Source organism: Panthera leo, chromosome F3 (genome assembly GCF_018350215.1).
Source record: "Panthera leo isolate Ple1 chromosome F3, P.leo_Ple1_pat1.1, whole genome shotgun sequence".
Taxonomy (NCBI): Eukaryota; Metazoa; Chordata; class Mammalia; order Carnivora; family Felidae; genus Panthera; species Panthera leo.
The window spans coordinates 59055595-59083571 of NC_056696.1; the positions used below are offsets into that span (position 1 = coordinate 59055595).

General features: G+C 44.3%; 1 long non-coding RNA gene across 3 annotated transcripts in view; it reads right to left on the bottom strand.

The window, feature by feature from the left end:
• LOC122212117 overlaps positions 1-27977 on the bottom strand; it is a 243526-nt gene that overhangs the window by 94605 nt on the left and 120944 nt on the right. For all 3 annotated transcript variants that reach the window (XR_006199004.1, XR_006199002.1, XR_006199003.1), the window contains exon 4: positions 27088-27207. This is a non-coding gene — a long non-coding RNA (uncharacterized LOC122212117). The remainder of the gene's footprint in view (positions 1-27087; positions 27208-27977) is intronic.

A 27977-nucleotide genomic window follows, 5' to 3' on the forward strand; every position in this document is an offset into this window, starting at 1 on the left:
TGGGGACAGACAGGGTCAGTGTGCCCCTGGCCTCCTTCCCTGCCGAGTCCTGACTGATTCTTAAGAAGGAAGTCCCATGTTCAGATCACACAGCCTGTTCCACACAATTCTCTCTCTGGGTTCCAGGAACCCCTCCTCTCCTCATCTCCACAGGTCTCTGCCCACCACCCCCCCCCCCCCCCGCCCCCCGTGTCCTCCATCACTTCCTCTGAGGAGGTGGCTTTTCATGCCCTGCCTTCTGCTCTGAAAAGAGCTCGTTGATGCAACTTGCCTCAAATACCTGCCGTCCCCTCACATTTGCTATAGAGTTTCTGACTCTACTGGCAAAGAAAACCAACTCTCGGAAAAGAACCGTGATAGCCTGGAGGCCAGGACCATGCTGCAATCAAAGTGCAAGGTCATGACAGTAAGGACATGTCCCTAATCGTCACTCCAGGATATTCCAAATTGGAAAATAAAAAGAAACACTGGTGTCCATCTTTGTTGGACATAGGAAACCGCGACTGAATGTCATCTTATTTCAGTGCAGTATCTGCACAATAAAGGTTCGCGTTTCAGAGCATTTTTTCAAACATATTAGGGAAATAACCTTCCTCCCCAACGAGCATTTGAAATCATTAATAAAATCGTGTTTATTTTCTTGTTTATTTTTTTCCTTTGTTTTTTATGTTTTAAGTCATTAAAAAAAAATTATCCCCAGCGTGGCTATACTATTAAGGATCAACTCCTCTGCAGGAGTGTCCAAGAGGAAAGAAAATGCTTGCCACCGTCCTGTGGTCAGTTTGGCTTTGACCCGAGGTCCAAGAGGGTTCAGATGACATGGTCCAACTCTATCTGCACTCCTTTCTCATTGAAATCCTGATTTCTACGCCCTCCTGAATGTGCCCACCTCAACTCTCTAAACCAGCATCTCCAACAGGAAACAAGAGGAAAATGTGTAAAGCAAATGACTGGCAGCTGCTCGGTCCAATCTAGATTGACCACACACTTCGCATAAAGTGGGAAATTGCTCAGTGTTGGAGTCAGAAGGCCTGGGTTCAAAGTACTGAAAAGTACTGTATCACTTAAATTCTCAGATATTCATATTAGTCATCTGTAAAGGGAGTATAATAACATGTTTTCATCTGCCTGGTGTCATCGTGAAATCAGGTAATTGACATGCAAGCATATAAAGATCGAATACGCCAGGGGCGCCTGGGTGACCCAGTCGGTTAAGCATCCGACTTCAGCTCAGGTCATGATCTCGCAGCTGGTGGGCTTGAGCCCTGCCTGGGTTCTCTGCTGTCACTGCAGAGCTCACTTGGGATCCTCTGTCCCCTCTCCCTGGGTCCCTCCCCAGCTCGAGCTCTCTCTCTCAAAAATAAACATTTAAAAACATTCAAGATCTAATATGCCAGGCAAATTTGTTTTTCAAATAATCTCTGATGATGACTACCAGAGGAGAGGCGGGTGGGGGAATGGGGGAAGTGGGTGAAGGGGATTAAGAGTGCACTTATCACGATGAGCACTGAGGAACGTATAGAAATGACACTGGCAATGCTGTATGTTCAGTATACGGGAGTTAAAATTTTTAAAAAAGAAATATGCAGACTTCCAATCAAAGTACACAATTCTATAAAAGCTATCAAACAAGACACAAGTAGGGGTGACTGGGGGGCTCAATCGGTTAAGCATCAGACTCTTGATTTCAGCTCGGGTCATGATCCCAGGGTCGTGAAATCAAACCCCGCGTCAGGCTCTTCACGGACAGCTTGGAGCCTGCTTGGGATTCTCTCTCTCTCTCTCTCTCTCTCTCTCTCTCTCTGCCCCTCCCCTGCTTGCACTCGCTCTCTCTAACTCTCAAAATAAATAAATAAATATTTGAAAATATTTAAAACAACACAGCACAAGTAAATGAAAACACATGCTGTCGGTAGATAATAAAACTCAGTATCATAAAAAAAAATAATAATAATCCCTGGAAAAAAATAGTGGAAACTAAGCAATTTTATCCAAAGATTATTCATCCAAATATTAATTAAGGGCTTGGCAGTGATTCAGAAGATGTATACAGCATAGAGTCGACCTCTAGAGTTTGCAACATAACTAGGGAGTAAGCTGAACGCACCTGTAAAATTTTTAGGGGTGCCTGGGTGGCTCAGTCAGTTAAGCATCCGACTTCGGCTCAGGTCATGATCTCAAGGTCCTTGAGTTCGAGCCCCGAGTCGGGCTCTGTGCTGACAGCCCAGAGCCTGGAGCCTGCTTCGGATCCTGTGTCTCCCTTTCTCTCTGCCTCTCCCCTGCTCATGCTCTGTCTCTGTCTCAAAAATAAATAAACGTTAGAAAAAAAATTAATATTAAGTCTTTCATGCTTAGGGTTCAGAGAAGAAAGAGTAATGCAGATTCACTGGTATTACCAGAGAAGTCTTCATAGAGGAATTTTGAGTGTAATAATAGTAGGAGTTAACATTTATTGAGTACTTCCTATGTTCCAGGCATAATTTTATGCTCTCTTTACATATTAACTTGTCGAAGCCTCCTAACAACCACATGCGACAATGAGTACAATTTTTCCCACTTACAGGGGAGAAAACTAAGATTCACAGAGTTTAAGCAACTTGCTCAGGGTACACAGGTAAGGGAGAGGAAGAGCTAACATTCAAACCTGGACAGCCTGACCCAGAACCCCTGCTTAGAACATCTCTATCCTACGGCACCCACATGAGGACACCTGCTAACACCAGTGCTCACCCGCCCTGCGTGCACCACGGAGGAATTTGCCATATGGCCACTTCTGTTTCGGCTCCTTCTTTAAAAAAAAAAAATGTTTATTTATTTTTGAGAGAGCATGAGCGGGGGTGAGGGGCAGAGAGACAGGTGGCCAGGGGATCCGAAGCAGGCTCTGCTGTGACAACAGAGAGCCCATCGTGAGGCTCAAGCCCACGAACCCCAAGATCATGATCTGAGCTGAAGTCCGGTGGTCAACCAACTGAGCCACCCAGGCGCCCCTCGGCTCCTTCTTCTTCAGAAACTAAGTTCGAATGAGAAGATCTCCTACTCCAGGTCCTCCGCTGACTTGCTGTGGTATCTTGGGAAATCCGATAGGTCCATAGCTCCCTTATGGATAAGGGTGAAAGAATGACACTTTCGCAAATACGCCCCAGCGCCTTGCAGGCTATTCAAATTTGTTTTTGATGTGAGAATCAAAGGGAAAGCTCCTTGAAAAATATGAAATACCTACATGGTGAAACTAACTACCATCGTCCTTTTTTTATCTATTATTTTTACTCTTCTTCTACCCAAACCCATGGCCAGGAGGTACCTATGGAACCACAATCTGGCAAGAGAAAGGGGAAGAGGGCAGAGGCATGTGGCTGGTGTCTGGACCAGCATGGCCTGCCAACCTCTGCCGGGTGAGCCCCAGTGACCACGTGTCCTGCACTAGTCACTCTGGGAACCGATCTTGTTTCTGGTTGTGTTATTTTACACAGCACTACTCAATGTCTCCTTTTTAAGCTTCTCGGAATATACATTTCTGTGATATGTCCAAGCAGGACACGGGGCTCTTAAATAAAGGAAGAAACGGGAATACGGACAAACAGTACCGGGATGTATTTCTTCCTTCTTTTAAATATATGCTTTTATCCTGGCAGCGGATGGAACCCCTTGAGGGGCATTGAGTAGAATTTTTAAGAGGCACTTCCACTGACTTAGTCAATACTCACCTCATGAGGAAGCCTGAACAAACTGAGATGAATGAGCCCAGAGGTCAGCGACAGAAATCAGTCAGACTCCGCGGCTGCCAAATTCACATGATGATAAAGTCACTGTGTGAGAGGAAGCTAAGACTGGCCCTTGCACCAAGTGTGGGGGCTTTTAAGTTGTGGGGTTTTTTTAATTTTTTTATTAAACATATTTATTTTGAGGGCAGGGGGGACAGAGAGAGAGAGAGAGAGAGAGAGAGAGAATTCCAAGCAGGCTCCATGCTGACAGCATGGCTTGTATTCCTGGAACCGTCAGATCATGACCTGAGCCGAAATCAAGAGTCAGATGCTTAACCGACTGAGCCACTCGGGTGCCCCCATGTCTGATGAATTAAAGGGAAATTTTACTTGTCTAAAATGAATGCGGGAATAGAACCATAGATGTGACAGAAACGTTGACGAATATTTACACATTTATTATTTCATTCCCTCATAAATCATTCAATGGTTGTCACATAACTGACTACCTGCCAAGTGCTCAAACTCTGGGCGAGATGCTGTGGACACAAAGATAAAGGAAGCACAGTCCCTAATAAAAGCTCACGATCTACTGGCAGAAGCCCGTATATGTAGATAAATACAACGTGAGGAGTTTAGGTTTAATTATAGAGATGCGCACAAGGCACTATGGGAGCACCTAAGGGGGCACAGGGGTGGGGCGGAGGCTGGCGGATCACTTCCTGGAGAAATGACACCTCAGCTGCCTGCTCATCTACCAGCAAGGGCTGTCCAGGGGAGGGGCAGGAAGATTTCCCACCAGGAGGACCTAGTCGAGCAAACAACGGAAAATGAGCTCGAGAACGGTTTACATATTCTCCGCAGGCAACTGCAGACGACCCCTCATCCCTCTGATGTAAAAATGCAGGGCAGGAAAAAGGGAAGAAGACTGTGGAGAGGTGGGTGGGGACCACAGCCCAGCAAGCTTTCTCAGGACAAGGATCTTATGGCTCCTCTCACTGGCTGGTGGTTCTCAGACATTAGCAAGCTTCAGATTTCCCTGATGAGTTGTTTTGTCTTGTTCTTTTAATGTAGGTTTGGTGGGCTTCACCCCCAGAGTTTCCAGTTCAGGGAGGTTTGGGCTGGGGTCTGAGAGTTTGTGTTTCTAACAGGCCCCCCTGTGATGCTGCTGTCGCTGCTCTGAAACCACACACCCTGGACAACCAAAGGGACATACGGGATTTCAAGGGCAGCGGTAAAGTGAGCTGTGTGCTTCGAGCCTCAGGCTCCTGGTGCAGGCTGGAGGGAGGGGCACCAGTTAGGAGGCTATGGCAGAGGTGGGGGGGGGGGGGGGCGGGGCGGGCAGGCGGGGAGAAGGAGGTAGACAAACCAAACCATAACTCTGCTTGTTAGCGATTCCATCAATTATTCCCCACAGAATATCATAATGGACAAATCTGTGTATCGTATTTGCGAAGTTCGGCTCCCTTATTTAATTAGGACATCGAGACTAAGCGGCATGTAAAGAGAATATATTCGAGAGAAAAGTGGTAGAACTGGAGATATACACATTTCCAATCCAGAAATGAGTCCTGCTGTTGAAAACCAGAGAAGAGAGGTTACTCTTCTATCTTGGATTCCTAGTCCCTTTGGCTGAGATAGTGAGGGACGTCTCATCATCTCCTTCAGAAAGGAGAGGTCCTACCTTGAAAGAAGAATGAAAATCTAGGGCTTTGGAATTAGAAACCAAGGAGTGAAGTGAAAATGGAAACCAGGGTGAGGGTGTCATGAAAGTGGGGTAAGTGAGCGCAGACACAACAGTCTGGCATCCAGCTTTTTAAGCCCCCCACCTGCGAAACCACTGGACATTTGCTAGTTGCCTTTCCCCAAGGTGAACTAATCAGAGTCCCTGCTGCACTCTAAAGATCCATGATAGGGGCGCCTGGGTGGCTCAGTCAGTTAAGCGGCCGACTTCGGCTCGGGTCATGATCTCACGGTCCATGAGTTCGAGCCCCGCGTTGGGCTCTGTGCTGACCGCTCAGAGCCTGGAGCCTGTTTCAGATTCTGTGTCTCCCTCTCTCTGACCCTTCCCTGTTCATGCTCTGTCTCTCCCTGTCTCAAAAATAAATAAAAATGTTAAAAAATAAAAAATAAAAAAAAAAAAAGATTCATGATAGAGCCACAGAGACTAAAAGATGCTGGAGAAAAGTCATCAGAGCAAAAGTCCTGCTATGGGGGGGGGGGGGGGGGGGGGCTCCCAGAATCCAGAGTCACCCTGGATTCTTTGCCTGGGTCATTCAGAACACCCTCAGTTTGTGAGTGGCCCAGCATCCCTGGAGGAGTGTTTCCCCAACCACCTGTGGAAAAGAAACTGTTTGTCATTTCCAATCAAACACACACCAGTGCTTTTGTAACTTATGACAAAAATGGATCACTCTAACTCTTATCAGGAGACAGGATCAGTCTTATCACGAGAAAAACATCAGGCAAATCTCAACTGGGGGATATTCTACAAAAGACCTGATCGGTACTCCTCAGAGTCTCCCAGGTCATCCAAAAAAAACAAGGGACATCTGAGAAAGTAACACAGCTAAGAGGAGCCAAAGGAGACACAATAATTAAATGTAACGTGCTGTCCCAGATGACATCCTGGAACAGAAAAAGAACATTAAGAAAAACTATGGAAACCTGATGAATGTATGAACTTTAGTCAATAATAATGAATCAATATTGGTTCGCGACTAGTAATAAATGTACCATAGTAACGTAAGATGTTAGTGTAGGATGTTAGTAATAGGGGAAACTGAGTAGGGTACATGAGAACTCTCTGAACGATCTTTATGACTTTTCTATAAACCTAAAAGTGTTCCAAAAAATAAAGTTTACATTTTAAAAAAATCATTGAGGAGCAATAAAATAGAAAAAAATTATAAACAAAATACAAGCTCAAATTTTATTATTATATTCAGCATAGATAAAATTACACTTCAATAAATACAAGAACACATGATCTAAAAAAAAAAGAAAAGAATGGCAAAAATTGTGCACTTTATTTACTGCAAGTGTGAGTAGAGGTGAATAAATGAGTTGCTGCTACATTCATAACTTGTTTTCATTCCTGTCATTCAGCTGTAACTAAGCAAAGAGGTATATGTATAACAGGGAGTCCCTATATTAAGTACTTAAATGCATGCTTTGAAGGAAGATCATATTTATCAATATCAAAGTTTTTAACATGACAAATGAGCAAGCTTTGCGCTTGTTAATGTATCTAATCTAGTTCAGATTGATTACAGCGCTTCTCACTGGTGATAATGCATATCTAAATTGCTTCTGTGCTTTGTTTTAGTAACAAGGACAGTATAGAAACCAGTCTCGCAAACAAATGGAAAGATATTCCATGCTCATGAATTGGAAGAATTAATATCGTCAAAGTGTCCATATTACCCAAAACAGTCTGTAGGTTCAATGCAAACCCTATCAGAACACCAACAGCATTTTTTACAAAACAATTAAATGGAACCACAAGAGACCCTGAACAGCCAAAGCAGTCCTGAGAAAGAAGAAGAAAGCTGGAGATATTACAATTCCAGATTTCAAGACATATTCCAAATCTGTAGTAATCAAAACAGCATGGTATTGGCACAAAAACCAACACATAGATCGATGGACAGAATAGAGACCCCAGAAATAAGCCCACATTTATACGGTTAATTAGTCTATGACAAAGGAAGAAAGAATATACAGTGGGGAAAAGACAGTCTTTTCAATAAATAGTGTTGAGATACTGAACAGCTACATCTAAAAGGATGAAACCAGGCAACTTTCCAACACCATACAGAGAAACAAACTCAAAATGTGAGACCTAAAACCAAAAAAATCCTAGGAGAGAACACAGGCAGTAATTTCGCTGACATCAGCCATAGCAACATTTTTCTAGATATGTCTCTTAAAACAAGGGAAACAAAAGCAAACATGAACTATTGGGTTCATCAAGATAAAAAGCTTCCTCACAGCAAAGGAAATAATCAACAAAACTAAAAGACAACCTGCAGAATGGGAGAAGATATTTGCAAATGACATGTATGATAAAGGTTTAGTATCCAAAATCTATAAAGAGCTTATCAAACTCAACACCCCCCCAAAAAAAAAAACACACAAATAACCCAGGTAAGAAACGGGCAGAAGACATGAATAGACACTTTTCCAAAGAAGACATTCAGATGGCTAATAAACACATAAAGATATTCAACATCACTCATCATCAGGGAAATAGAAATCAAAACCATGATGAGATACCTCCTCACACCTGTAAGAATGGCTAAAATTAACAACACAAGAAACAACGGGTGTTGGCGAGGATGCGGAGAAAGGGGAAACCTCTTGCACTGTTGGTGGGAATGCAAACTGGTGCAGCCACTCTGGAGAACACTATGGAGGTTCCTCAAAAAACTAAAAATAAAACTACCTTGCACTATTAGGTATTTACCCAAAGGATACAAAACTACAGATTCAAAGGGGCACATGCACCCCAATGTTTATAGCAGCTCTATCAACAATAGCCAAATTATGGAGAGAGCCCAAATGTCCATCGACTAATGAATGGTTAAGAAGATGTGCTATATATACACAATGGGATATTCTCAGACATCAACAGGAATGAAATCTTACCATTTGCAATGACATGTACAGAGCTAGAGTGTATTATGCTAAGCAAAATAAGTCAATCAGAGAAAGAAAAATGCCATATGATTTATTCACATGTGGAACTTAAGAAACAAAACAGATGAATATATGGAAGGGATGGAGAGAGGAGAGAGGGAAATAAACTACAAGAGACTCTTAACCATAGAGAACGAACTGAGGGTTGATGGAGGGAGGTGAGTGGGATATGGGCTAGATGGGTGATGAGTATTAAAGAGGGCACTTGTTATGATGAGCACTGGGTGTTGTATGTAAGTGATGAATCATCAAATTCTACTCCTGAAACCAATATTGCACTTTATGTTTAACTAACTAAAATTTAAATTAAAAATAAATAAATAAAAACTAAAAAATAAACTATTAGGACTACATCAAAGTAAAGAGCTTTTACATAGCAAACAAAACAAAAAGACAACCCACTGAATGAGAGAAGATATTTGCCAATGATATATCTGATAAAGGGTCAATATCCAAAATATATAAAGAACTCATACTACTCAACATCAGAAAAACAAGCAATCTGATTAAAAATTGGCAGAGGTCCTGAGTAGACATTTTCCAATAGAAGACACGCAGATGGCCAACAGACACATGAAAAGATGCCCAGCATCATTCATTATTGGGGAAATGCAAATCAAAACCATGATGAGATATCACTTCACTCTTGTTAGAATGGCTAAAATCAAGAAGACAAGAAACAACAAGTGTTGGAAGGATATGGAGAAAAAGGAACCTTTATGCACTGTTGGTGGGAATGCAATTTGATACAACCACTGTGAAATAGTATGGCCGTTCCTCAAAAATTAAAAATAGAAATACCTTATGATCCAATAGTTCCATTATTGAGCTTTCACCCAGGGAAAACAAAAACACTAACTCAAAAAGGTATATGCACCCTTATATTTATTGCACCATTATTTACAATAGCCAAGACATGGAAGCAACCTTGTGGCTTTCAACAGGCAAATGGATAAGGAAAATGTATATTTGTACAATGGAATATTAGACATCCATAAAAAAGGATGAGATCGTGCCATTTGAGACAACTTGTATGGACCTAGAGGGTATTATGCTAAGTGAAGTAAGTCAGACTGAGAAAGACAAATGCCATATGATTCCGTTCATAAATGGAATCTTTAAAAAAATGAATAAACACACAAAGAGCAGAATAAGAACTAGAAATACAGAGAATAAACTGATAACTGCCAGAGGAAAGGGGGGTGAAGGGGTGGGGGAAAGGGTTAAGAGGAAAGGGAGATGGCGTCCAGTTATGGAATGAATAAGTCATGGGAATACAAAGCAGAGCATAAGGAATACAGCCAATAGTATAATAGCGATGTAGCAAGACAGATAGTAGCTATACTTGGGGCAAACACAGCATGATGTACAAAGTTGTCAAATTACAAAGTTGTGTATCTAAAGCTAAGGTAACATTGTATGTCAACTATATTCAAGTAAAAACAAAATAAAATCTATTCAATCACTCTTAAAAAAATTAAAAAAAAAAAAAAGATGGGACCCATCAGACTTTATATCTTGCAGAAACATTGAGTTTTTATAGCTCAAGCATTCTCAACTTTTCTTTTCTACAATCACTGGACCTCAATATTCAATGAAAGTCCTATTTTGTAATTCATTTTCCATATTATCACATAGTTTGTAAAGAGAATAATCTAAAGTTTATGCATTACACTTCACTTAATTTACAATTTTTGTTATATCACTTGGTGCATTGTTTCTTTTGGCTGACATTTTTTTCATAGCAAGACTTTCTTAGTAAAGAAAGTGGTGCGTTGATTTCTATCTGCCCAACCTCTTTGATCTGGGCAAATACTCCAGAAAGTTTCCTTCTCACCGCAACTGTGACATCAGAGCATATTTCTATACTGAAGGAACTCCCAAACACACCTGATAATATTGTAACCCTTCATAGTTTTATACAGCCCAATTATAGTTGTTGACAATGAAGGTGAAAAACATGAATTTTCAAATTACCATCATGTTCTGATTGTGCATATGTAAAGAGAATTGCAAGGTTAACAATATCTGTTGCAAGTTGCAATAAAAGATACATTGCTAGTACACCTCCGTGTACCAAAAATCGTTAATACACCATGACCAGTTGGAAATCAAGATTGGTTTAACATTCTAAAAGCACAGTATAAATAAACTAAGGAAAAGCATATTATTACCTCAATAGATGAATAAAAAGCATTTTATAAATTCCAGCATTAATTCCTGATAAATACTCCCAGCAAACTAAGAACAGGTGGAAAATGCCAGAACTTGATTAACAGGCAGCTACCAAAACCCGACAGCTAGGGTCATGCTTACTGATGAAACACTGGATGTTTTCTTCCTGTTGGGGGCTGAATTTCATCCCTCAACATTCATATGTTAAAGTCCTAACCCCTGGTACCTCAGAATATGGCTCTATTTGAAGACAGAACCTTTAAGAGGTAATCAAGGTAAAATGAAATCATGTGAGTGGGGCTTAATCCAATATGACTGCTGTTCTTAAGAAAGAAAGAAAGAAAGAAAGAAAGAAAGAAAGAAAGAAAGAAAGAAAGAAGAGAGAAAAGAAAAGAAAAAAGAGAAAAGAAAAGAAAAGAAAAGAAAAGAAAAGAAAAGAAAAGAAAAGAAAAGGTAATTAGGACACAGACACACAGGCACAGAGGAAAGACCACGTGGTGACACAGCAAGGAGGAGGCCATCTGTAAGCCAGGGCAAGAGGCTTCAGAAGAAACCATACCTGCCAATATTTCTAACCTTCAGAAACACATCTCTGTTGTTATAACCACCCTAGCAAACTAATACACTGCCTACCATCAGGAAAAAGGCCAGTGTGCCTTCTCTCATTCCTTCCCTTCGACATTGTCCTAGAGGGTAAAACCAGTTAAAGAAAAAGAAAAAAAAGTTCAGCATGGGAAGGAAAACAATAAAACTGTCAATTTGCAGATGACAACATCGTCTACATAGAAAAGTCTGTGAAATTTACAAAAAAAAAAGAAATCAGAATTATTTTTAGCGAGGTTGTCATTTACAAAATCGACATACGGAGTTCTGCTCTATCTCTATACACTAGCAACAAAAAAAGGCTGAAATTGAAATTTCAAAGCACTGGGCAGCCTGTAAGCCCCATTCACTTTAGCAACCAGCCAAGCTAAGAGAAAGGACAACTCTGGCCTCACTTCTCACTCTTTATAGACAACTCCATTTGTCATCAGACCTGGTCTTTGTATTACTTGAGGGGTTATAATAGTGGCTCCCTGGGAGGGAAGACACATGGCTTGGGATTTCCTGTGGGAATCTTTGCTTCTATTACCTTTAAAAAATCTCACAATTAAAGAAACGGGGTACTTCACCTAAATCCTTCGGTTATCATAAAAACCCCTACGTTGGCCTTGCACAGACTCTAAGGCATCTTCACGTCTACCATCACACTTAATTTCACAACAGCCCTATGGGAGAGGCTGTACAGAAGTCATTGTGGCCGCTGAACAGATGGGGAACATGAGAGTTCTGTTGACCCACAAAACTGGAGAATCCAAGGGATGTGTCTGACTAAAAGCACAGCTGAATCCAAGGTTTCAAATTGCATCACTTGGGTATCCAATATCCATCTCAGAGAAGTTAAATGTTTTGCCCAAGGTCAGGCAGTTCATAACCAGTAAGACCAGGACCTGAACAGTGGTCTCCAAACTCCAAATCTAATGCTTTCTCATAGTTTCTTGTGTTGAAAAAAAGAAAGAGGCCAGAAGTCCTCTGCTCAGGACTAATTATCCCCTGATCTTTATTCCCATACTCCTTTCATGGTTCATGCCACATTGCATTATAGCTATTTGCTAATGTATCTGTCTTCTGTGCTCACAAAGGCAGACACTGGCTCGTTCACCACTCGATAGATGTCTTTTCAATCAAATTATCATCAAAAAATCACTTATTGTTTGTCTCAAAACATACTCTATCTCTCTCTCTCTCTCTCTCTCTCACACACACACACACACACACACCCACCCACGCGCACACACACACACAGAAAAAATTTGGTGGAGCTTAGAAGAGAAGGCCACAGAATTGGCTTTTGCTAATTGTGGGTTATAGCCTAAGCCAGACAATAAGAGACAGACATGATGGGCACAGTGAAATTTCACAGGATAGACATGAAAAAGACGTGACCAATGAATTAACAAGAGGGTGAGTCAATCAGGATTTTGGCTGCCCATCATTGAGGAAGAAAGCCCAGCACAAAAAAAAAAAAAAAAATTATACTAGCTCATAGACCTGAAATAACCAAGAGATATATCTGACTAAAGACAAGGCTGAATCCAGAGTTTCAAATTATATCCTTTGAATGTCCAATGACTATCCCAAGCCTGAAAGGTCAAAATCTGAGCTCCTAATCTCCCTCCAAAAATCTGCTAATCCTGTATCTTCTACATCTCAGTAAATGGTACCCTTCAGTGCCTCCACCATTCATTCAGGCAAAAATCCCTAAAGTCATTCTTGACTCTTCTCTTTCTCTGACCCCCACATTCAATTATTTACGCTGCTGTGGCCCCACCATGAAAATCCATCCTGAGTGCAGCCTTTTTTCTACCTGTCCTAAACCAAATCATCATCATCCCTCATCTAAAGAATTATAACAGCCCTTGCCTTCCTAGGGCCAATTTTCAACACCAAGAGTGATCATATATGATCATATACGACAAGTGAATCATATCATGTCACTCCTCTTCTCAAAACCCTTCAGGGCCTTCTTATCTCTCTCCACAGAAAAGCTAAAACCTTCACAATGCCCTACAAGCCCCTACACAATCTGCTCCCCTTACCCCTCTGACCTCACCTCCACTGTCCCCTCACTTAATCTGCTCCAGCCACACTGGCCTCCCTGCCCTTCTTCAAACACACAGGACATGCACTCACCTCAAGGCCTTCCATTTACTCCTCCCTTTGCCCAGATGCACTTCCTCCAAATACCCTCATACCCTCCAGATCTGTACACAAACATCATTTTCTCAGAGGGGTCTTTCCAAGATACTCTTGCAAAATTGCAACAATTCCTATCACCACCACCCAATGTTCCCTACTGTCCTTCCTCATTGTTTATCTCCACAGCACTTATCAAAATGCTATACAATTTGCTAAAGTGTATTGTTTAACACCTGCCTCTCCCTACTAGAATGGAAATTCTTTTCTCCACTGGAGGACACCAGTGTGTTCCATGCAGAAATGGTGGACTTTTGTCTCTTCCCCCTTCATCTGCATTGAGCTCTGTTATCTGAACCCCAGTTCTCATAAGGTTCCCCCTCAAAAAAGACCCTTTTAGCTTTCCCCAGTGTTCTCTTTACCACTTAGGATCAGACCTTGTCCTGGAGCCAGACTGCAGAACACGATATGATAGTGTCCCCTGTTGGGAAGGCTGAAGACACCCTCTTGCTGTGGGCCACCAGGTGCCCACAGCCAAATTCTTTTCCTCTTCCTTCAGTCAAAATGCAGAAATTCTCAGGCATATCATCTCAGCCAAATAGGCCCAAAAGATACATGTGTGTCATCATGGGCCACGGTGGGGGTGGAGGGGCAGAAGGAAATGTCAGCCTCCTGGCCTAGCATCAGCTTGGGCTCAGTTGGGACTGGATAACCCAACTGTGAAAAAGACGGCTGGTTGGCCAGTGATATCCATTCTGCTTCCTTTAATAACAGAACTCCTGAGTTTTAGCCACCATCAATGGGGTTATGTGGACAAACTCTGACCAACGGCATGTGAGCGGAAGTGATGTGTGACACCTACAGGTCATGTCCCAAAAAAGAAATGTGCATGTAATCTTCCTGACTCTGTTTTTCTCCCCTCTGGTTAAGGGAAATGACAAGAATTCATCATCTGCTTTGGACTCAGAGCTGGAAGTTCTACACAGAGGACCCCTTTGCCTCCCTACAAGTCCTAGACCACTTCCCTCTGAGCTGTCATAGGAGGAAGAGATAAAGTTCTACCACACTTGAGCCACTGTACTTCGGGTTTTCTTTGTTACGGCAGCCTGGCTGATACATTCACTAATACAACGATCCCACCTACAATGTCTTTCTTGCCATAGAGTATTTCTGGATCAAAGGAAAACAACAGAGACTTATGAGAAGAGAATAGAGGGACAATTAAAGACTCGACATTCCAGATCCAGTTCTGCACAGAATGCTGGGGCTTCTGATAGCCTAAAACGTAGAGCTGCTATTTGTATGGGTATAAAGGAATGTCAAGACAAATTGCTTATAGACTATCACCAGCTAGTTTTTTTAAAGATTTATATACAGTTGACCCTTGAACAACACGGGTCTGAACCGCCTGGGTCCACTTATATGTGGGCGTTTTACGCTACCGTACTTACTGTCAGTGCATTTTCTCTTTCTTATGATTTTCCCCCCAATTTGTTTTATTCCCACAAGACGGACAGGGGTGGGGGCAGCCTGCCACCATCTGGACAGAGGACCCTCCTCAGGCAGGAGGTGCAGCCCGGGCCCTCTGGTGGCCCCATCAGTGAGCTGGTTTTCAGGCAGGCTGTCATGAGCGCCAGCTGGAAGGCTCCAAGGGCCGGAAGCAGTGGATTCGGGGGCTGGGTGGGGAGCACATTTGTGGAGCTACAGGTGGCTGGGCAAGTCCTTCTCTATTCCCAGGAGCTCCTCCGTGGGACTGTGCCACTTCACCAAATAGCCGTTCTTGCCAAACAGAACTTGGTGAAGTTCCATTTAACGGCATTTCTCAGGATGCCCGTCCCTTGGGCTGGACCTGTTCGTTCCCTTTCACGGTGAGGGGAGTCGTCCCCACTCTCACAGATCTTGCAGCTCTTACCGAATTTGATAGCCAGCCTCAACTCTTTGATTTCCGCATTATTCCCTGGCTGCGGCCTCCTGAACCGGTTGCAAGGGAAGGCCAGGCTCTGTAAACTACTAAGTATATTGCACATGCAGGTCGACGACTTGAATATCGCTCATGTCTGTTTTGCCTCGTTGCGAAGCCACTTTGGTGAGGACACAGATGAAGCCCCAGACGTTATCCCAGGTACGCGTCCAGGTCAACCAGGCACCCTTCCGTGTCCTTGACTGACAACTCGTGCATGTGGTGAGCAAGCACCAGTCATGGCTCAGGGGGACACGGTGTTTGCTAAGCCGGTGCCCCAGGGCCCTGCACAGCAGCCCTGACTCCCTTCCTTATAATTTTCCTTAATAACCTTTTTTCTCTAGCTTGCTTTATTCTAAGAATACAGGATATAGTATATAAAATACACAAAATGTGTGTTCACGTACTATGTTATCAATGAGACTACCGGTCAACAGTAGGTTATTAAATTTTTGCCAAGTTAAAATTTATATGTGGATTTTCAACTGCACGGGGAGTCAGTGTCCCTAACCTCTGTGTTGTTCAAGGGCTAACTGCATAGGCAAGGTTTACAAGCATAGAATATTTTGGGGGAAATACAAATGAAATTAAGAGCGGCTGGCTCTGGAGATAGGAACTGACAAAGCAGGTGGCGGGCCGGAGGGCGAAGACTTGAATCTGGTGCCTTTCGAAGGTTACCATTTGCCACTATTCAAAAATAATCATATTTAAACCTTAAAAAAAAAAAAGGTGAACCAATCCAAAATAATGTGCTAGAGATGGCTAGAATTTCAGATATTAACCTCAAAGGAATGAATTTCACCATCTTTGGGTGACACAGCCCACAGTCGGACACTGAGGGGGAAAAAATGCAGTATCTGTTAAAGCTATTGTTATCGACAGATGTGAAAGAGAAGTTGCTTTTGGAGGTACACACCCATAGCTTTCAAATAAGGTGCAAGGAGAAGCAGAGTTTCCCCCAGTGTATTCCGTGTCTGTGGCAGTAGAGGCAGGAATTGGCAGGAGTCTAGCATCCCTGAAACTCCTACCCTCGCCCCAGCCCCACCCCCTGCGCACGCACACCATCATTTTGTAAAGGTCGTCCCACAATGAAGGGGCTGTCAACTCAGGGTGGAACGAGCCCAGCCGTGGCCCTCATTACACTGATCCTTGCTGTCTTCCCCCCTCATCAGCCCCGACGTCAATATTTCATCTGGGAGCTAAAATTAAGTCATCACCCTTCCTGTGAGCAACACTACTCCTGAAATAAAAATTTTACAACATTAGTTTGGAGGAGGATCACTTAGCATTTGAAAACACTTCCCCTGTGACCTTGAGCTTTTATCGCTTGGGAGCCAAAATGAGAATCTCTGAGGCAAGATTTATGAATAAATAATTAACCACGAAAATAAAATCAGCAGTGAAAAAGACGTGGGTCCTTTCCACTTACGACGGAAGTTCCTCTTGTGGATGTCACACTTCGTTTTGTGCACACAGCATTTTTAAGGGACAAAAAAAAAAAATTCCATTCCAAGATGTGTGGGCCTGACCTAACCACAGGAACCATAAAACCATGAGGGCGCGTTCTTCCACGTGTTTTCCCGAACCCTCAGAACGTGCCCAGGTCACCCAGACACGGAGCAGCAAGGACAACACTGTGTTCGCCATTCTGGGAGCCTTCTCCTCCTCGGGGTTGGCTCCTGTCCACCCCACTCCACCTTTCTCAACGAGAGAGCACAGGGTACTTTCCCAGGGGTCTGCCAACCAGCCCACAGTCCTCCCCGAAGACGAAGACGGGGTGAGGAGGGAGCGCAGCAGGGGGGAGGTCTTTGGAGAAGCCCTGAGGCTCTACAACACCACCTCGGAGCGAGGCTCTGTAAGAGCAGCTCACCCAATGAGACACAGTGATGACACGTTCCGGGCAACTTGGAAAAACCATCACCAGGAAAGAGAGCTCCCTCTCTCCTCTAAATGAAAACTCTGTGTTAAGAGAGAGCCAGCCCGTTGCCTTTGGCTCTGATCTTGCCAACAGCTCTTTGAAGATCTACCTGCAAGTGACTCTCCCTCTCCCCTGACGGGCTCACCTCCTAACGAGCCACCCATCCTCATCCTTTTGCAAGCAACCAAAATGTTCCCAGTGTAATGAGAGGAGCCCAAATCGAAGAGTCCCTGCTGTTCCAGGTGAAAGAACAGGGGCACGAGACCTGCTGCAGGGTGGCACGGAGTCGAGGGACCTCGGGAGCACTTCCCGGGGCTCCCAGTCCTCGAGGACACATAAAATAAAGCTGAAAATCTGCTCCTTGTGTGTTTTTTATTTCCTATCGGTTTTCTTTAACCTGCTGTAATCTGCCTCCCTGCTGATGCATTTTAGTCAGGTATCCTCTGAAGAAAGGGAACGGACCAAATGATCCCAAAAGCCAACAGCTGCCAAGGATCAGAAGAAGGCCCTTCCCAGCTTCCTGCCTGTGCATCAGGCAAGTTCTCCATCCCGGGTTGGGGGTGGGGGGTGGGGGAGCTGGGTTCTTGCGGAGCAGCCTAGGTCTGGGAAGTTCAACGAGGAAGCCTCCAGGCTGGCGGGGAGCCCCGTTCCTGGGGTTGAAACAGCAGAAGCACTCTTCCCATCAGAGGAATGAAAACCGAGGTTAATGCTCTTCTGTCCCCCAAACTCCCCCTCAGAAGTGAGGTTCATTTGGAGAAGAATTCCTCCAATGGTCGCGCTTGAGAAAACCCTCAGGGGGGTTCTACCTTCAGGACTCCAGGGCTCCCATGCCCCCTGCTTTGAGAAGGGGTTTTTGGTGGGTTTGCGTCTGCATGGCATTCCCTTTACATGGAATTTCCACCTGGAAGCATCTTTGGGATACTATTGGCAAAAGCACCGTGTGAACCCTACAGTATGATACTGATGGCAGTTCATCTGTGCGTTTGACAAACTGCTCACTTTTATTCTTTGATATTCCTGACAGATTTAAACTGTTGACCATCTTTTTTTTTTAATTTTATGGGTTTTTTTTAATTTTTTTTTTATTTTGAGAGAGAGTGTGTGTGAGTGCGGAGGGGCAGAAGAGAGAGGGAGACACAGAATCTGAAACAGGCTCCAGGTTCTGAGCTGTCAGCACAGAGCCCGACCCGGGACTCAAACTCGCGAACCACGAGATCATGACCTGAGCCGAAGTCAGGAGCTCAACCGCCTGAGCCACCCCGGCGCCCTATGACTATCTTATTCTTAAATCAACTTTTTTATTCTTGCCTTAAATATTTTTAAGCAGCTTTATTGAGGCGTAATTCACACATACTAAACTGCAAATATTCAAATGTATGATCGGGTGAGTTTCGGCGAAAGGAAACAGCCCTAAGACCATCCTTCCAATCAAGGTAAGAAATCTATACATCAGCCTCAGAAGTTTCCTCACGCCCTTCTGGAATCAGCTTAGTAGCAAAATAACACAATTTCTTGCCCAGCTGTGTAAGCATGGGCCTCTTGGCACATTTTCATTTCCTCACGTGTTAACTGAGGGGATGGCTCGGGACCCAAGCCTTCCATGAATCTAGTCTTACTAGATTCAATAAGGAGGCTTAAGGAGGCTTACAACCAAACCCATTAAGGATGGGTCTCCTTAATGTGCTTTCATCCTCAAGCTATGACACAACACAAGGCATCATAATATTTAAATTTTTTCTAACAAAATTCCACGAAGCTGCCTCTCTAAACAGCACTGGTTTCATGGACCAATAACCAGTATAGTCACACCGAGTCCCACCCTCAGAAGGACCATGCACTTGGGAGTTTTACACTCTACAGTCGCCACCTTAAAATTCTTAATAATTTCATCTCTGAATTTGCGCTTAGTAAGTGAAGTCCATGGGACAACGGAGCAGGAGGCTTGGAGCGCTGGGTCCCATGTAATCCTACCTCCCACCATCTCCCCACCTTCCCATTGCTCAGCCGTCTCCTCCCCAACCCCTGGTACCCTTGGCCCCTTGTTCCTGATCCCGTCCCACAATCACTGCCATCCTCCACCTGGGGTAGAGACCAAGTAGCATGGAGGGTTAGAGGCCTACATTCTGCTGTCATTCTCTGTGCCAAGCAGGGGTGGGCTTGGGGTGAGACACTCATTCTATGGCATCCTGAGACAGAATAAGACAGCATCCATCCTGCACCCAGCTGGCAGCACCCCTGCACGTTTGATGGGCCATGAGGGGTGGGGAATATGGGAGAGTCAACTTCAATCCAGGTGCCGTGCACATCCAGGCACAGGTTAGGGCAGCCAGCATGTGGGAATGGAGATTGACTTCACAACCTCATCTGCCCCCACATTTTTATTTTGCACTGAGACCCTCAAAATGTGTGCTCTCTAAGACCAGGTTTTATTAATATAAATTGCCTGATGTAGTATAGGAATCAATAGGACAGTGCTTCATCTCTGCTATGTCAAGAGGTAATACAGGAAATGACATTTCATGGCGCTAAAAGTAATGATTAGTTGATGACCCTCTGCCCGTGGCCATCGTGTCACGCAGGGGCAGACAGAGACAGCTGGCTCAAGGAGCTGCACAAAATGGTGATTTCCAAGCTGGAACTGAACTGTAGCAAACACCAGGCTGAATTATCGTTCCAGATTGCCAGGTATAAGATCTGAGCAGATGGAAGATCTTCCTGGTCTTAGGTTGAATCTCCATCCACCCTCCTCCAGATGCCTGTCCCACCACCTCACTGCTGCCTAAGATAGATTTTTAAAAAAATCTATTACCAGCACCTCATAATAGAAATCTACCCTCTAGCGCCTCAGGGGCACCTGCGTGGCTCAGTCGATTAAGCATCCAACTCTTGGTTTCAGCTCAGGCCATGATCTCACAGTTTCTGAGACCAAGCCCGGCATTGAGTTCTGCACTGGCAGGACACAACCTGCTTGGGATCCTCTCTCTTCTTTTCTCTCTGCCCCTCCCCCTGCTCTCTCTCTCAGAATAAATCATTTAAACTTAAAAAAAAAAAGAAATAAAAAAGAAAAGAAAAGAACACCTCAGTCATTTTCTAGGGCTGGCATAGCAAAGTACCATAAACTGGGTGGCTTGGATTGACAAAACATGACCGTCTCACAGTTCCGGCCACTAGAAGTCCAAGATCAAAGTGCCAGCAGAACTGGCTCCTTCTGAGGGCTGTGAGGGAGAATATATCCCTTTCTCCTCTCTGGCTTCTTCTGGTTACTGACAACCTTGGGTGTCCCTTGGCCCACAGACATACCACCCTGATCTCTCCTTCTGTGTTCACATGGCATTCTCCCTCTGTGCGTGTGTCTACATCCAGATTTCCCCTTTTCAAAAGGCCCACCCTACTCCAGCATGACATGCTCATAACTTAACTAATCACATCTGCAAAACAGTATTTCCAAACAAGGTCACACGTTCTTTTTTTCTTATTTTATTTATTCATCAAGGTCACATATTCTGAGGTCCTGGGGGTTAGAAATTCAACATGAATTTCAGGGGGCAACACAATTCAGCCCATAACAGCAGCCATGAGTCAACCGTCAGAGACCATGCTTCAACAACAACTACTCCCAAGAGGGGAAGAATATTGACCAGCCCCAAATTCACAGGGAGGGTGAGCAAGTATTGACTAGAAAGGAGAGAGAGAAATCTGAGGCCTTTGGCTCTAGAATGCAGCTGGGGTTTAGGACAGAGGTTTGCAGGGAGGGAGGAGAAGGAGAGAAAATGAAGGATCATCACAGAATAAGGGGACAAAAGAACATAGAAAAGAGGGACAGAGCCAAAGGACTGATTTGCCACCTCCTCACAGAGGCCCAGGCCTACTCCTGGAGCTGGAGGAAGAACGGCTTTGGTTAAAAGGTTGCCTGTTCTGGGGGCGCCTGGGTGACTCAGTCGGTTAAGCATCTGACTCTTGGTTTCAGCTCAGGTCATGATCCCATAGTTTGCGGTTCAAGGCCCACACTGGGCTATCAGTGCAGAGCCTGCTTGGGATTCTCTGTCTCTGTCTCTCTCCTCTCTCTGCCCCTCCCCCTGCTTGCTCACTCTCTCTCTCAAAATAAAAAAATAAACATTTAAAAAAAAAAAGTTGCCTGTTCTGATCTCCAACTTCACTCTCATTTTCCCAGTTTGGAAACTTAAACACACACACACACACACACACACACACACACACACACACACACACTACTGTCAAAAAACTGTCAAATAATCTCTAACAAGCTTTCCTTTGTTGCAGGAAGGGCCACTTTCTCTTCCAAAGCAAGTTCTTCCAGGAATGGATCCTGCATCTCCAACTGTGCCCAGGCCTGAGTCAACACTTCTTAACTGTGTTGAGCAAAATTGTGCAGCATCTGCAAGCCTGGATATCAGAAGCCCATGAAAAAAAGAAGAAAAGAAGTTGCAACTGCTTCACCTTCCTGGAAAAAAGCAATCATCTTAACACTTCTTCAAATACATTCAAGTGTATTATAATGTACATACCAAACGGCAGATGGGTATTTAAAATCTTATTAAGAGCCCCTGCCTTATCACCAGTCAACCTCAGCACCTGTCATCTCCTCTCCAATCCTGCTTTCCTAACAGCATGTGGTGGGTCAGCTAACTGCTTGCACAGCAGAGGAAAGGTAAATGCATGTTCTCATGAACATGCACTTATTAATGGCCCTAAACGTTCAACAAATTAGCAGATTTTAAAAATTCATTAACACTTGTGTTCCTAATCCATGGATTTGTTCATTTAGTAAACGTGAGCTTATGGTCAGGAGCTATTAGCATTCATAATTGCTCTTTGGGGGGAATCTGGCAAGGTGATGAATTAGATGGGGTTTTACTTTTTTTTGAACCCACATGTGTTGAAATCCTCTGCAATGGGAAATAGCCAAGCCTTGTCCAGGGGTGGAGCTACGTGGTTTTGAAGGGCCCTGGCACACCAGCATAATGATTGGCATTGATTCTCAACTCTTTGAGTTATTCTCAGAGTTTCCAGTTCCTTCCTCCACTTCTAAACTCCAGATTCATAAAAGCTTCTGCATCTTATTCCATGTGCCTTCCTACTTGACAAAGAGATTCTTGGCTTATAATAATTTAGGGTAATTAGAAGCTTTTGAATAGTAGTTACATAATGAATATGGCAGCCCCAAAGTGATACTCCAGGCAAGTCTAAAGTACTCATTTGCTGAGTGTTGCTGGACATTGGTGAACTTCACAGAAACGAGCACTGTCTGTATGCACATACACAAAACACCTTGACCCAAGTCCCAAATAAAAGAGGATGGCCTGGTGGGGGGGGGGGGGGGAAGGAAACGACCTGTATCAGTCAGCTCAGGTTGCTGTAACAAAAGACCAAAGACTGTGTGGCTTAAACAGCAGAAATTTATGTCTCGCTGTCTGGAGGGGAGAAGCATAAGCGTGGTCAGGTCTTGGTGAAGGCTCTCTTCTTGGCTTGCAGATGACCACCTCCTCATTGTGTCCTCACCGGACAGAGAGTGAGCCACCTCTCTCTCTCCTTATCTAACCCCATCGTTAAAGCCCCACCTTCACATCGTCACCTAACCCTGATTACTTCCCAAAGGCCCATCTCTAAAAGCCATCACATTAGGGGTTACAGGTTCACATGTGAACGGGGGGGGGGGGGGGGGCGGCAGGAGGGGGGAGACACAGTTCATTCTATAATATTCTGCCCCTGGATCCCAAAATTCATGTCCATCTGGCATGCAAAATGCATTCATTCTATCCCAACAGCTCCAAATATCTTGTATCATTGCAGCGTCCATTCTAAAACCCCCTCTAAATCTCATCTAAATCAGATACAATGAGATTTAAGGGTCAATTTAACCTAAGGCAAATGCCACTCCAGCTGTGACCCTGTAAAACCAGCCAAGTTATGTGCTTCCAAAGTACGACAATGGGATGGGCATAGGATAGACATCCCCATTCCAAAAGGGGGAAATGGAGGTAAAAAAAAAAAAATAAGGGGTCCCAAGCAAGTCCAAAACCCAATAAGGCAAATTCCACTTGATTCTAAGTCTGGAGAACAATCCTCTTTTCTGGACCCACTGGGGCACTGGTTCTACCTCCACAGATCTGTTGGGTAAGATATCACACCCCAAGGCCCCAGGCAGCTCCATTCCCAAGGTTCCGCAGCATATCCTAGCCACAGGGCTTTGCAGGACAGGGCAGGCCCAAGTCTTCAGTCAAAGGCCATCTGGCCCATTGGATCCAAGACAGTGACCCTAATGGTCTTTAAATTGCCTTTAGGCTCCTTCTATTTTCTTGAAGAATACTGAACAATTTTTTAACCAAATAGTTCAATGATCCAGTCCTGTAGGGTCTAAGAATTCCAACGGCCTTCCTTCATTTTATCTCACTGTTTTTATCCCTCGCTGGTATAACCCCAGCTCCATTCCTGGTTCTGTCAAAAAGGCTGGTTAGATCCACTGGTCACCCCATTGTCCGTTTATCAAATGGTTATTGAGCCACACCCTCGAGAACACACCTTGCGTTCTCTTCACAATGACCTTTCTCCCCTTCTGCATACGGATAGGGTGAGGATTTTCTGAACCTTCAAGTTCTGGTTCCTTGTTGCTTAATAATTCCTTCTTCAATTCATGTATCGCCTTTCACGTTCTGCTATAAGCGTTCAGGAAGGACCAAACTACTCCTTCAACCCTCTGCTTAGGAATCTCCTCAGCTAAATATCTATATTCATTGCTCACAAGCTCTCCTTCCACAAGACACAAGAACATTGTTCCAAGTTCTTTGCCACTTTATAACAAGAATCAGCTTGCCTCCGGTCTCCAATAACATATTCCTCATTTCCATCTGAGAGTTCACCAGAACTGCTTTTAATGTCCGTATTTCTAGCACACGCTTCAAAACCCTTCCCACTTCTACATATTCCCCAGTTTCAAGGCTGCACCCACATGTGTAGGGATTTGTTACAGCAGCACCCCCACTTCTTGGTACCAAAGTCTGTATTCGTCTGGGTTCTCCAGAGAAATAGAACCAATAGGAGGAGAGGGAGAGATAAGGATAAGGGTAGGGGTGGAGACAGGGATAGAGAGAATTAGCTCATGTAATTTTGGATGCTAAGAAGTCCCAAGATCTCCAGTCAGCAAACTAGAAACCTAGGAGAGCCAATGGTATAATTCCAGTCTGAGTCCAAATCCAAAGACAAGAGAAGACTGATATTTCAGGCTGAAGACAAGCAGGAGAGAGAGAGAGAGAGAGAGAGAGAGAGAGAGAGAGAGTTCTCTCTTACTCCACCTTTTTGTTCTACCCAGACCCTTCCAGAGATTGAATGATGAAGTACACCCACATTAGGGAAGGCAATCTGCTTTACTGAGCCTATGATTCAGATGTTCATCTCATCCAGAAAAATGTTTACCCAAATATCGAGGCACCCTATGACCCAATCAAGTTGACACCTAAAATTAGCCATCACAAGTCCCAAGGAAAATCTGGGCACAGCACTATAACAGAACGTCCTCTGCCTCTCCGCTCTATTCCCTGCCAGCAATTTCTCTCAGGACACTGGCCAAGTGTTATCTTGACTGAACTAAGTGGGGGAAGTAGGAGGAAAAGGGAAGGAAATGGAGAGAATGGGTGAGTTTGGGGCCCATACACTTTTGGAGTAAAACTCAGTTGGGGTAACCTACCAGTTTATTGAGGGGAATTTTTAATAACCCCCTTGTATTGGCTTACATCTGTCCTACATTAATACCTTACGAGGAATTACAATAACATATGACTTCCAAGCAAGTAACAAAATCAAGAAGACAATTTTTTTATTTTTGTTTCAATGTTGATTTTTGAGAGAGAGAGACAGACAGAGACAGAGAGTGAGTGGCATAGGGGCAGAGAGAGAAGGAGACACAGAATCCGAAGCAGGCTCCAGGCTCCCAGCTGTCAGCGCAGAGCCCGACGTGGGGCTCAAACTCATGATCCATGAGATCATGACCACAGTAGAAGTCAGACGCTTAACCAACTGAGCCCCCCCGGCGCCCCAAGAAGACAATTTTTTAAAAAAGGGGTCACTTCGGGGCGCCTGGGGGGCTCAGTCGGTTAAGCGGCCGACTTCAGCTCAGGTCATGATCTCGCGGTCCGTGAGTTCGAGCCCCACGTTGGGCTCTGCGCTGACAGCTCGGAGCCTGGAGCCTGTTTCGGATTCTGTGTCTCCCTCTCTCTGACCCTCCCCCGTTCATGCTCTGTCTCTCTCTGTCTCAAAAATAAATAAACGTTTAAAAAAAACTTAAAAAGGGGGCGCTTATTAAGCTCCCACCATGTCCCTGACTCTCTCCTTATACCCCAGAAGCCCTTTGAGGTAGGTATTAGTATCCCCACATTACAGATGTGGAAACTGAGGTAAAGACGTGGTCTGCCACAACAGCGGAGCAGGACCTGCCCCCAGGAGCTGTCATGGCTGGTCTGTCATTCTCCACTACCCCACACTCGGCAGGTGACCTGCTGTTCATTAGCACTGATTCCTTTTCTTCCTCCACCTGTGTGCATCTCCAGAGAACGTTTTTCTCTCATTAGTATCAAAAATGAATCAGGGTTTTTAGTGCCCAAGCTCTGTAATCAATTAAGCATTTTAATCAGAGATGAGAGTTACAAGAAGCTGTCAGTAGATGCATTCCCAGGCAAATACTCCTGCCCATGCCTCATCACTTCTAATAAGACAATAATAACACTTTTAATCCTGCACCCCACAGTTAGTGAGTCGTTCCTAATTACCCACAACTGCAAGAGAAATCTCTTTATTAGGCTCTGAGCTAATGCTGTCCTAGAACGCTTTGTATGATTTCACGAAGTCCCTGGGACAGAGCATGTCAAGGCAAGAGGAAACGGAGAAACAAATTCTTCCCCGTGCAGAAAGCCACACAGAAGACTTCACGTGTCCTACAGCTGGGATACAGCCAGGGGCTATGAGTCATATTTAATACAGTCGGATTAAAGAGTGCTCGAAGTTTGTTTGTTTGTTTTTCAATGCATCTACCACCAAAGAAGGAATCGCAGCACATTCTCCACTCCATGGGAAAACAACTGCAGAAAATAGGGTTGTTCTACGCAGTCAGATTTAGCACACCATGGCCCTGTTACTAGTCTGTCCCCATTTTAAGGAAAGCAGACCTGGAGCTTGTGTTCATTGTAACACACCCCATGATTCTGCTAAATAACATTCTAATTGATAGATAATTTCAAACAGCAACCATCTCAATTTGATACGCCTCTTTCCCTAGGACACCAAGGGACACACACTGATGCCCGCACACTTCATCAGTACATTTAATTGGTCAATTACACAGGCCACGAAAGGGACTTCTCTCCCCTGCGCCAGTGTTTGGCTGAGAAAGCCTCTGGGGGAGAGATGGAGGCCTTGAGTTTTGAAAATATAACGGAGCTCTCTGTGACAAACAAGGCAGTAGAGTCTCAGCCCTGAGAGAACCCTCTGAGCGCCACTCCACCCGCCTCCGATCCCGCGAGAATAAATCCCCTTCCCTCCAAAATAGTAGTGAGCTCTGCAACACTGTGAACAGCAGTTTGAAATAGTGTAACTCTCGCTGTCACTTTCCAGATAGGCTTAACACCGGATATTAAGCCGAAAGAATACAAATGCGGCCTGAACCACAGAACGCCGCATGCAGTAAGCTCACCGGAGCATCGTGCAGAGATTGTAACTAATTCACACCGCACCGTGCGCACTTCCCGTTCTCTTTTCATTCCACGCCACCGGCTCCTTCACCACTGACACCATAGCGGGACATCTGGGCCACTGAAATTGTGCCCTCTCCCTTGTGACCTGCCACAGGCAAGCATTTAACACTCATCCCCGAATTAGATGGGACTCACTTAATCTGATGGGGTGCACTGTGCAGCTACACCTGGACGCACTCTGCAAAAGTCTGCATTGCCGTGAGATGCAGACTTGGGAGAATTTCCGGTGGTGTTGTTTTTAGAGCCTCCTCAGACCTGGAAAAGCAGGAAAGCTAGTAAACAGTAGCCCTCTGATGACGCGCATAAGCCGCCAGTAAAAGGAAACCAGGATCTAACACTCCCTGGCTTCCACCTCCCGAGAGTGCTCTCTTACCTCTACACCATACAAAGTATCCACTCATTTCATAAACATGCTCTGACACTGTGATGGGCTCTGGCACATAATCCTGGGCCTCATCTGGGAGCAGAGAGCCAGGAGAACTGCCTGGACAAGTTCTCCCATTCACAAAGCGATTCAAATTTAGGCTTGTGATCTCTGTATGAAGTCCTCCATCAGTGACAGATAAAGTGAATGGCTGAAGGAAGAAATTCACCACCCAGACTTCACCTCCTACCCAACTGTCAGAATGCACCAGGTCTAATGCACCATGAATTGTAATCCAGCTGTAATGAAACCCTGAATGGAAAGAATTATCTTGCGCAAATTTGTTCAATGAAAACCTTTAAAATGGACTATGGCACACTGAATTGATTTTTTTTTTTTTTTTAAAAAAAAACACCACCCTCAAAATCTTTTTTTTTTTTTTTGACGAGGAGGAGGAGGAATGAGAGAGATGGCTGTATGCACTGTTCTGTGATGGACCTACTCCCTCCTAAATAGAGGAATCCGTGTTTCATGTCGTAATTAATATTTAGCCTATCAGCGTCTTGATTAAGGATTATAATGAGTAATAACTATTTTTCTTAGTGAGAGGTTATAGCGAACTTGTGTTTATTACTGTATTACTTACGTGTGTGTTAATGTA